The 9,437-nt window shown below is 41.2% G+C and overlaps 1 pseudogene; it reads left to right on the top strand.

The window, feature by feature from the left end:
• Window positions 1-3,388: 3,388 nt before the first annotated feature.
• LOC109476731 lies at window positions 3,389-9,072 on the top strand (annotated as a pseudogene).
• Window positions 9,073-9,437: the final 365 nt, after the last annotated feature.

The raw sequence follows: 9,437 nt of genomic DNA, 5'->3' as shown, positions 1-9,437 counted from the left end.
CCGGCAGTCCACATTGAACACATTTGTTACGTCACAGACCAGATGAACAGAATAAAGGTGTATAACTTCGTAACCCGGGTAAAATGTGTGACGTCACAGACACGTTTCTTTCTGGCTGGAGAGAACAACTTAGAAACACTAGTAAACTTCATACATATTCTAAAATCAAAAAGCACTTTGGCATGGAAGATTATCTCACATCAATTTATAATAAATCGTTCGCAACTAGCATAAGTAAACTGAGAATCAGCGCGCATTGTCTTCAAATTGAAAAAGGTCGACACCACAACACACCAGCCACTCAGAGACTGTGTCCCACATGTAATGAGAATATTGAAGATGAATTTCACTTTGTTATGGCTTGCCCCACATATAGTAAAGAAAGAGATACATTGTTACAGACTATTACCACTAAGACAAAGTTCACCCAATCTGGTACACAGTATGATACATTCCATGAATTATTGTCATGTCCAACTACCATATCTGCTTACGTAGGCCGATTTTCTGTACACTTTATTTCATAAGCGAGACCATATCATCAATACATGAACATATTGTAACTCATATACTGTATAGATAGTAGTTTGTAGTAAGAAATGTAATAAGATAGTTTAGTTTTGTAGTTTTGTTGTATTACTGCCACACATTGTACCATGTACGATTGTCGAGCAATAAAGTTCATTCATTCATTCATTCATTCATTCATTCATTCATTCATTCATTCATTCATTCATTCATTCATTCATTCATTCATTCATTCATTCATTCATTCATTCATTCATTCATTCATTCATTCATTCATTCATTCATTCATTCATTCATATTAAATGATCACAACAAAAGCGTGAATTCTGCACTACGTATAGGTCAGTACAAGACATAGTCAGAGAATCTGCCGGGTACCTGCCGGGTACCTGCCGGAGACCGATCATAGAGGGTGACAAAATTTTCAACAAAATGTTTCTGAAGGAAACTTTAAATTGTGACCACGACAGCCGATGCACTGCCGACACCTGAGCCCGACCGGGACCGGCCGGGGCTACATCCCCGACGGGCACGGCGCAATTGGGACCGAAGCATAAACCGTGATTGTGGTACAGATGCCCAGTGTAGCATGAGATGATGGCATCTAACGTGTTCAAATCGTTGCCTCAATCATTTTATCCATTTATTCTATCAAGAACAACATGAATGCAAGTCGTTGTGATTCTTGGACCTTAGTTTGATTCATTAAGAACATATTCACAACAAGAATTCTGAGATTTCATACCTCCATGAAATATGTAGAGTTAATGTAAATGTTTTGTTTAATTGAATATGGAAATAAGGTGGCAATTAATATAATGTAGTTTAATTTATGGTGTTCTAAACTCAACTTACAATATTTTGCTTGTCAAACTCCTATCCTTTGGCAAAATTTCATGTAAACATCCTCATTTAAACTTCCTCATTGATTATGCAAATTGCCTCTATATTAACATAATATATGCATAGTGTTGTTAACATTTAAGTAACCTACACATGTCACAAGGTACAGAATTGCCATCATTCACCATTAAGAAATCATATAATTTTCACAATAATTATGCAAATTAGGTCATCATTTGCATAATTGGTATGTGGTATCTGTTGACTTTCTACTGCCATAGATTACATATATTACATGTATGAAAGTACTATAATGTAAAACACTGTAATTATAGAATTTCCTCATTAATTATGCAGATTATGTCCTCATTTGCATAATTTGCATTCAATCGTGTACATCTCTCTCTCAGCTACCTACCTACCACAAATAATGAAAATACATGGTTGTTGTTTCTATCTGGACTTATTGGCTTTGAAAGATTTCGCCCGAAGGTCCCCTGCAGTTCCAGAACAAGCTGGTAGGGGAACCAAACAGGAAAAGCTATCTGTCACCACAGATTCAAGACCATAGCATGTTCAGGACAAAAGATACATAACCGGAAGTTCTGCTGCAGTACCAAGGTCATCCACCAGGAGGCCCATATTTGACCTTGACCTTTGTCTTCTTAAGACCTACCAGCATACCAAATATCATCACAGTCCATAAAGGCGTTATGAAGTTATGCTGACTACAAATGTGCGGAAACACAAACACACAGTTAGGCACACAGTTGGCAAGTTACCGTTGAGAATACGAAGGTCAAGTTCGTGGGGGGTTCCCATGTCATTGAATTTGACCTTTTGTGTTGGTCGTTATTATTGTTAGCAGGATAATTTTTTGAGCATGTTACCGTTGACGATAGGATGATCTAGTTCGGAAATGGTCGTCGTGGGAGGTCCGTACGTTACTGTAGTGGGCTTTTGGTGATTGTTGGTTAGTAAGGGCAGGCGAAGTCTTGGTCTGGTTTTATATCTAGGTTAAAACAGCAAGTTACAGACAGGAAGCTGTCAGCAGTGGCTTCTTCCGAAAACATTTTCTTTCAATCATGTCAATGGTTGTTTGTTGAAACAACAGTCCCCAGCAGGGGCGTGCTTAACCATCGCTAATTTGACAGCACTGTGACCACCAGTGTAAACATCTGGAATCGGGAACAAAGTTGGTATACTGTACACAATGGCCTGGTCCAGGCACCATGGATCGCTGGAAAAATAGTAGAAAATGGCCAAAATAAAGGGAATAGTATGCCGCTAAAGGGAGTTAGCCCGAGATACAATTTGCGACTCACGGGAGGAACGTAACCCATTTATCTTACATACCGCATTCCATCACAACAATTGGCCATTTTGTAGTGCAATTGTTTCCAACGTATATTGGACACACGCTTCAACAACGCTGGCTGAATAGAAGAATAATTTAGTTCAAGGAGCTTTTGCCATTTTGAAGTTTGGATCGCCGCGCATCGGAGGGAAGAAAAACACCGGCCAGACTCTCCGGGCCAATTCTCTCTCCTTTTTTTCCGAATTCTACGATTAGGAATTTCCGTAGAAAGACATGATACAGGCTTGGGAAATAGTATGTTGCTTCATCCACAAAAGGACTCACTGACTACTATAACTACGATAATCATCTTCAAAAAACCTACACTATACATACACACAACACCCACCTAAACAATATCACACTGTCGAAGGCATGAGCCCTCCGAACTCTAGTTGTGAATAAATGCATCGGCCACACAGTGTAAATAATTTTGACATTCCTATTAGAAACATTCCTCGTAGAAATACATGCAGATGTCATGGCGGTTTTTGTGACTTTAAAGAAGCAAGCAAGTTTTAATCACCATCCATTGTAAAATCATTTAGTCGCGGATTTCAAAATCCTATCATGCTGTCCTTGAGAGTCTGAATCCACCAATGGGCAGCAGCTTTCTAGTAATTTCACTGTGTGTTTACACAGGGTGGCTGGACAGCACTCCATGTGGCCAGCAAGAACGGGCAGACTGGGGTAGTGAAGCTGCTGATTCAACATGGCGCTGATCTGACGGTGAGAAGCAAGGTAAGTACGGTCATCTCATGTAGTTAGAATTAAGGGGCAATTAATTACTGTTGGAAATATCTATCCTGAGAATATTATCTGATTTCTGGACTATTTGGGACCATTAACCAAGCAAGGCAGCGGTTTAATTAAGGGTTAATGACCCGCCCCGAGGTGAATATAGTGTGATAAAACCTTGTCAGTTGCTATAACCACCGGATAAAGCCATCGAGTGAGCGTCACCGAGATAGGGCGGGCCATTAACGCTATTATCATATAGCCTATCAAAACTTACACAGTGACACATTCCTGTATAACACATACAAACTTAAATAGAACATGTGTTCCATCTGGAGTCCCCTGAGGACACTGGGGCAGGGCCGTGTTATATTTGGGTCATTGGCAGGGAACAGGTGTTCTTATGGGAGTCACCCGAGGCCATCCACAAGTTATTTTTGGATTTTTTTTTGGAATAGAATCGTGTTTTATTTGGGCCATCGGAGGTCATAAGCGGGTGATTATTTGATTGTTTAATGTATGGATTGGAATGAATAGTGACTAATGGAATGGAGCCTTCTGATTGGTCAACGTCACCCGGCTATATGATAATAAAGTTTTAAATAGTAGGAAGCTTTTAACACTCTACGAAAGTTATGATAATACATATTTGATTGAAGTTATCGCGCCTTTAAAAAGTTTGTACTTTCCAATGATTCATAGCCACAATGTTTTGTTACATGTACGTTTGTTCTATAGATACATGGTTGTCAACCGTATAACCTGTAGGCCAGACGCATAGCACACTAGGCCTAAAGCTAGCTATGAACACCAGATAATTTTAGGTCTGGTGTGCTACGGGTCTGGCGTCTAGGCTATCAATTAGTGTAAAGTACTTTTATCTTAAACTAAAAATTCTATCTTTCTGTCCTTTTTGTAGTCTGTTGGAACCAACTAATGTGCAGCAGATTTCTAATTTCTCCGTGTGTTACACAGGGTGACAGGACAGCACTCCATGTGGCCAGCGGGAACGGGCAGGCTGAGGTAGTGAAGCTGCTGATTCAACATGGCGCTGATGTGGAGGCTAGGGACGAGGTAAGTACAGACAATCATCTCATGTAGTTAGGATTAAAAGGGGCAATAAATTATTCTAATATTACTGATGGCGGGGCGCTGCTCAGGCACAATGTTCGAGATATTTTTCCATACAATATTCGGTTTTACATTTGATATAAAATCTCAGCTTACTGGAATCAACAGACCGTATGGAAGAAATTTTGGATGTACATATTTGAAAGCGAAAGCCTTGTTCGTAATAATTTACATATGTATTGAGGGTCAGAAGTTGTACTATCAATATGCAGTAGGTAGGAATATCCACAGTGGTCGAGGATCTCCTTCACTCGCTGTAACATCGTCCGTCTACGACTATTTGTCAGGGAATTACGTTGTAACAGAAGCGCATCAACTTGCAGAGGGTGTACGATGTGTATCGGTATTAAGTTGTGTTAAGTGTGTCCTGAATTTAACAGTATGCAAGGATATGTCTAAATCTAACGGGAGTCTTCCTAGTTCTGCTCTAGCTGCTACATTACTACAATTTCTATGCACTCCAAGTACATTCTTACAGAAACGATTATGGGAACTTTCGATTGGTGAGGTCTCATTTACAGGATCTTTTCCCCAGATTTCACACCCATACAGAAGTATTGGTTTAAAACAGGTGTCAAATATTCTAAGCAGGCACTTTGGAGAGACATATGAACGCTGTAGAGATTTGAGACTAAACATGGCTTGATATAGGAACAAAAATATTGAGAAAATTTACGCTTTATTCCTCGTACACAGGATGGAAGAACACCACTGGACCTCGCGCATGGCCGAGATACCCGACGTTTCTTAAAGGTAAATAAATGGTTTTAGGGATATTTTCTAAAAGAATCATTGTTCCATGTACATTCACGTTGCCAATCGCATTCAGAGTTAAAGAGCCTACTGCATACAGGGAACCTTCCTATTATACATGTTTTTCGTCATAATAAAACTCGCATAATACTTGTTCTTTGAACATGACAATGAACTTAATTAAACTTGGACTTGAAATATTTTGAATTTGAGATCGAAGTATATACGATTGTTATAATTAGCATGTGTGGGTCATCGTGTCAGTGTGGCGTAACTGCAAAGTGCTCGACTCAGAACCAAGAGGTCCTGTGTTCAAGTCCTGATATGCCATCTTGTCCCCTTGAGAAATGCACTTTACACGACTTTGCTCAATTAACTCAAGTGAAAAGGGAATATTGTCCTATCCTGTCCTATAATTTTGAAAAATAGATTTTTTCAAGATAAAGCCTACAATACATTGTAAACAGACTAGAGACGTTCATATAAACCTTTTTTTGTAAAAAGAAATGGAAGTATTGATGAAATTGTAAGGAAAATAACCTGTATATACCTGATCTAATGATATTGGGGGCGAGATCTTTGTGACACCGGAAAAAAAGTCTGCAACAGGCAAAATTCTGATGCAACGATGACCAAACAGCCAAAGAAAGCCGAGAAAAGTCCAGATTTCGAGCAGGGGCAGTATGTTCTGACAACGTGCTATTTCATTAAGAATTATGACAGAGTAATGAAATATTATTTATTATAAATAAAAGGTGGCGAACTCAGGGCCTCTCCGTTTAATTGGTGTTGATACAGGCTAAAACTAAACAGACATTAAAAGCCTCAAATCATGAAGGCTGCATTTTTTTGACAAATGTTGAATGTTTAAATCGATCATCCAGGATCTGGCTACTGAAGTTTCCTACCACAAACTTATGAAACAGTCCGGTGGGGTGAAAGTCGACAGGATTAAACTGTGCTTCTGTGGACCACAGGAAGCTGGCAAATCTACTCTGGTGGACACGCTGCAAACGGTACGATTTTGATTTATACTAGAATCATATTTCAATAAGAACCATTCCGCTTTTCTCAGGGAATAGTACATAACTTCCTCCATCGATAGCACTGAATATTGCTAAATATATTTCATGTGCGCATACATTTCATGTGTTCTATGTAGGGATCTTTCGTGGGCTTCTTCAGGGATCGAATGACTCCAGACGATCAGCCACACGAGCCCACCCCAGGTGTGAATGTGGAAACAACCTACATTCCCGGTGTGGGGCAAGTCAGTGTGTGGGACTTCGCTGGACAGTCGGAGTACGCGGTAACCCACAGCATGTTCATGGATGCAGAGAACACCATCTTCATTGTGCTGTACAACATCATGGACGACAAGAAAAACAGAAGAGAGAGGTGATTACTTTAGCTAGGAATGTGAGAAAATTTGTATTTTTCTTCAATCATATACAATGGTTGGATAACGACCCACCATTTCTTTACAGGTCCACTGGTGGTTGTGTTTCATCAAGTCCTGCAACACAAAGAGTAAGCCTCACGTCATCCTGGTAGCCAGCCATGCGGACCAAACTGACACAGGTACATGTGCATAAGACTAATGATAAGATATGTTTGGTTAAATTCTGGTAGATATGTATATACTGAGAGATTATAAATAGAACTTTCTTTTCTGTAATCTCTCTTTTTACCCATCTACATTACATGGTCTACATTGTATTGTTTTCAACAGGACGTCAACAAGCATCTTCCATCCTTGACTTGATGACGTCAGAGTTCAAGGATCACTTGAACATCTCAGGCGGGGTGTTTCTCCTCGACTGCAGGAAGACACGTCAAACTGACATGAGGCGTCTCAAAGACCTGTTGACAAGACTGAAGACCGAGCTTCTGGAAGTGAGTCATATTGTCTTGTAACATTTCTAATGTCAGTTTTTCATCTATTTGGAAACAGAATTGTATCTTTCTTCAAACATACATACTGTAGTTATAAAAAAACAAACCATACAATCAAGGCATACAATGGGAATGTATAACACTCAAAATCAATACATAGATTTGTAATATGTCAAAAAAGATAATGTACCTGCATTTAACTATCCAAACATACAGTGCATGTTCACAAATCCAAAAGTTGAAAATGATTATTATATTGTATTGTCCGGTGTTAATATAAGTTGAAAAAAACTCGAGTGTTTAGATTACATGTTGGAAATAAAAAGGTCATATCGTGTAAAATTAGTCAACAACAATTGCAAGACAGCTAATTTTCATTCTGTAGCATCAGCGAGCCATTCCCAAACTGTGTGCTAAGATCATGAAGTGCCTCCCAAAATGGGCCGACGAGAAGTGCAGCCCGAAGTGTCCTGTCTTGAAATGGGCAGAGTACAAGGAGGCGGCGAAGGAGATTGACCGCTTTGTCAAAGAAGATTTCCTGAAGACGTCTTCACAGTACTTGGCTCATCTCGGAGAGGTAAATATCAACTTGGATCGCCATCAGCCTACATACATTTATTTATTTATTTATATATAGCCAATTTGTGTCTTTCATTGCGTTTAGTGTTGGTCAACTGTCAACCAACAATCTAATCTGCACGGCTGATGTTCATGAATATCAACCAGTATCAATCGTTTTTAGATCATACCATATGGAACATTATTTGTAATCTCATCGCTGCTTTTAGAAAAAGTTACCAAAAAATAAACAAACATTTGCAATACTCATCCACGCATTTCTTTGTATAATCTTTCAGATCTTGTTCGTCCCCCTGCAAACTGCTGACCCCATCATCGTCCTGAAGCCCAACTGGCTCTGCACAGATGTCTTCGGCAAAGTGATGGCTCCAGAAAACTTCCCCATCCAACATCTTAGAACAATCGAGGGCGAGGACGTCGACGTTGTCACGAAAGGGGAAATCCAGAACGTGTTCCAAGATGTCACTGATGTGGATCTCCTGATCACCCTGCTGCAAGAGTTCCAGCTCTGCCACACCTATGACGGACAGGAGTTCATCATCCCCGGGCTGCTGACACAGACCATGCCTCCAGAGAAGTGGGTGAAGACTGAGAACCCCGCCAAGACCGTCTACTTCGGCAAGCAAGTCCAGTGTGCCGACACCACCGACATGTTCTCCTCCGCGTTCTTCCCCCGTGTGCAGACCCGCCTGATGAGGGAGCTGAAGAACCGCCCGCTGCTGTGGAGAAACGGAGCCAAGTGTTTCGACTCCAACGTGGAAAGCCTCATCAAGCTCTCCCCAGACGGCCGTGCCGTGAACATCTGCGTGCGAAGCGAGCAGGGCGACAAGCCGAGCTGCCGGCAGATGTTCGAGAAGATTGAGTTTATCCTCATCAACGTGCTTGACGAAGTCAGCCCAGGCACCACTACCGAGGAGAGGGTGCTCAGCGCTCGTGTGCTGAAGGAACACAGAGAAGAATTCTACTCCTACAGCATGGATCAGATCGACAAGGCCAAAGCAGAGGACGGAATCGTCCATCACGACATCCTCGGCTTCTCAGAAGACGTCGATGACCTCCTGTACGGCGGGAGAGATGGCGATGAAGAGGAGCAAGGAGCTGTTGGATACTCGCACCAGGAGACCAACGTGTATGGGTCGCACAATACCATCATCAACGCAACCGATGGTGCCGTCATCAACCTGTAGCAGGACAGCTGAACTGGGACAGCCACATTTGGAAGAGAATGGGCGTAGTGCTAGCAACCAGAGACAGCTACAGTTAGAGCAAAATGTTCCCGGTGATCTGGAACAGCTGCAGTTGGAGGAGTGACTTTTTATTCGTTCTGGCACACATACCCTCTCCCCCAGAAGCTAGCAGGTTGTGTATCAAGGTGCCGCAGGACAACTGCATCCAGAGGACAATGTGTCTGAAACTAGATCAGAAAGGCAGACCTTGCAATGAGTTTGACATTTTATAGGCAGTTGACAGCTAACTGTAACGTGGGTTCCATCTAATTTTACTACGGGCTTCTTTCAATATTTCGCCCCCCCCTGCAATTAACAAAGACCCGATCAGGGGGCGACTCTGTATCACTCTGTCAGCAAATCATCATAGTTATAGCATGGAGGTA

This window comes from Branchiostoma belcheri, unplaced genomic scaffold, assembly GCF_001625305.1.
Source record: "Branchiostoma belcheri isolate BF01 breed outbred unplaced genomic scaffold, Haploidv18h27 scaffold39, whole genome shotgun sequence".
Lineage (NCBI taxonomy): Eukaryota > Metazoa > Chordata > Leptocardii > Amphioxiformes > Branchiostomatidae > Branchiostoma > Branchiostoma belcheri.
This window is presented reverse-complemented; position numbering and strand designations above follow the sequence as displayed.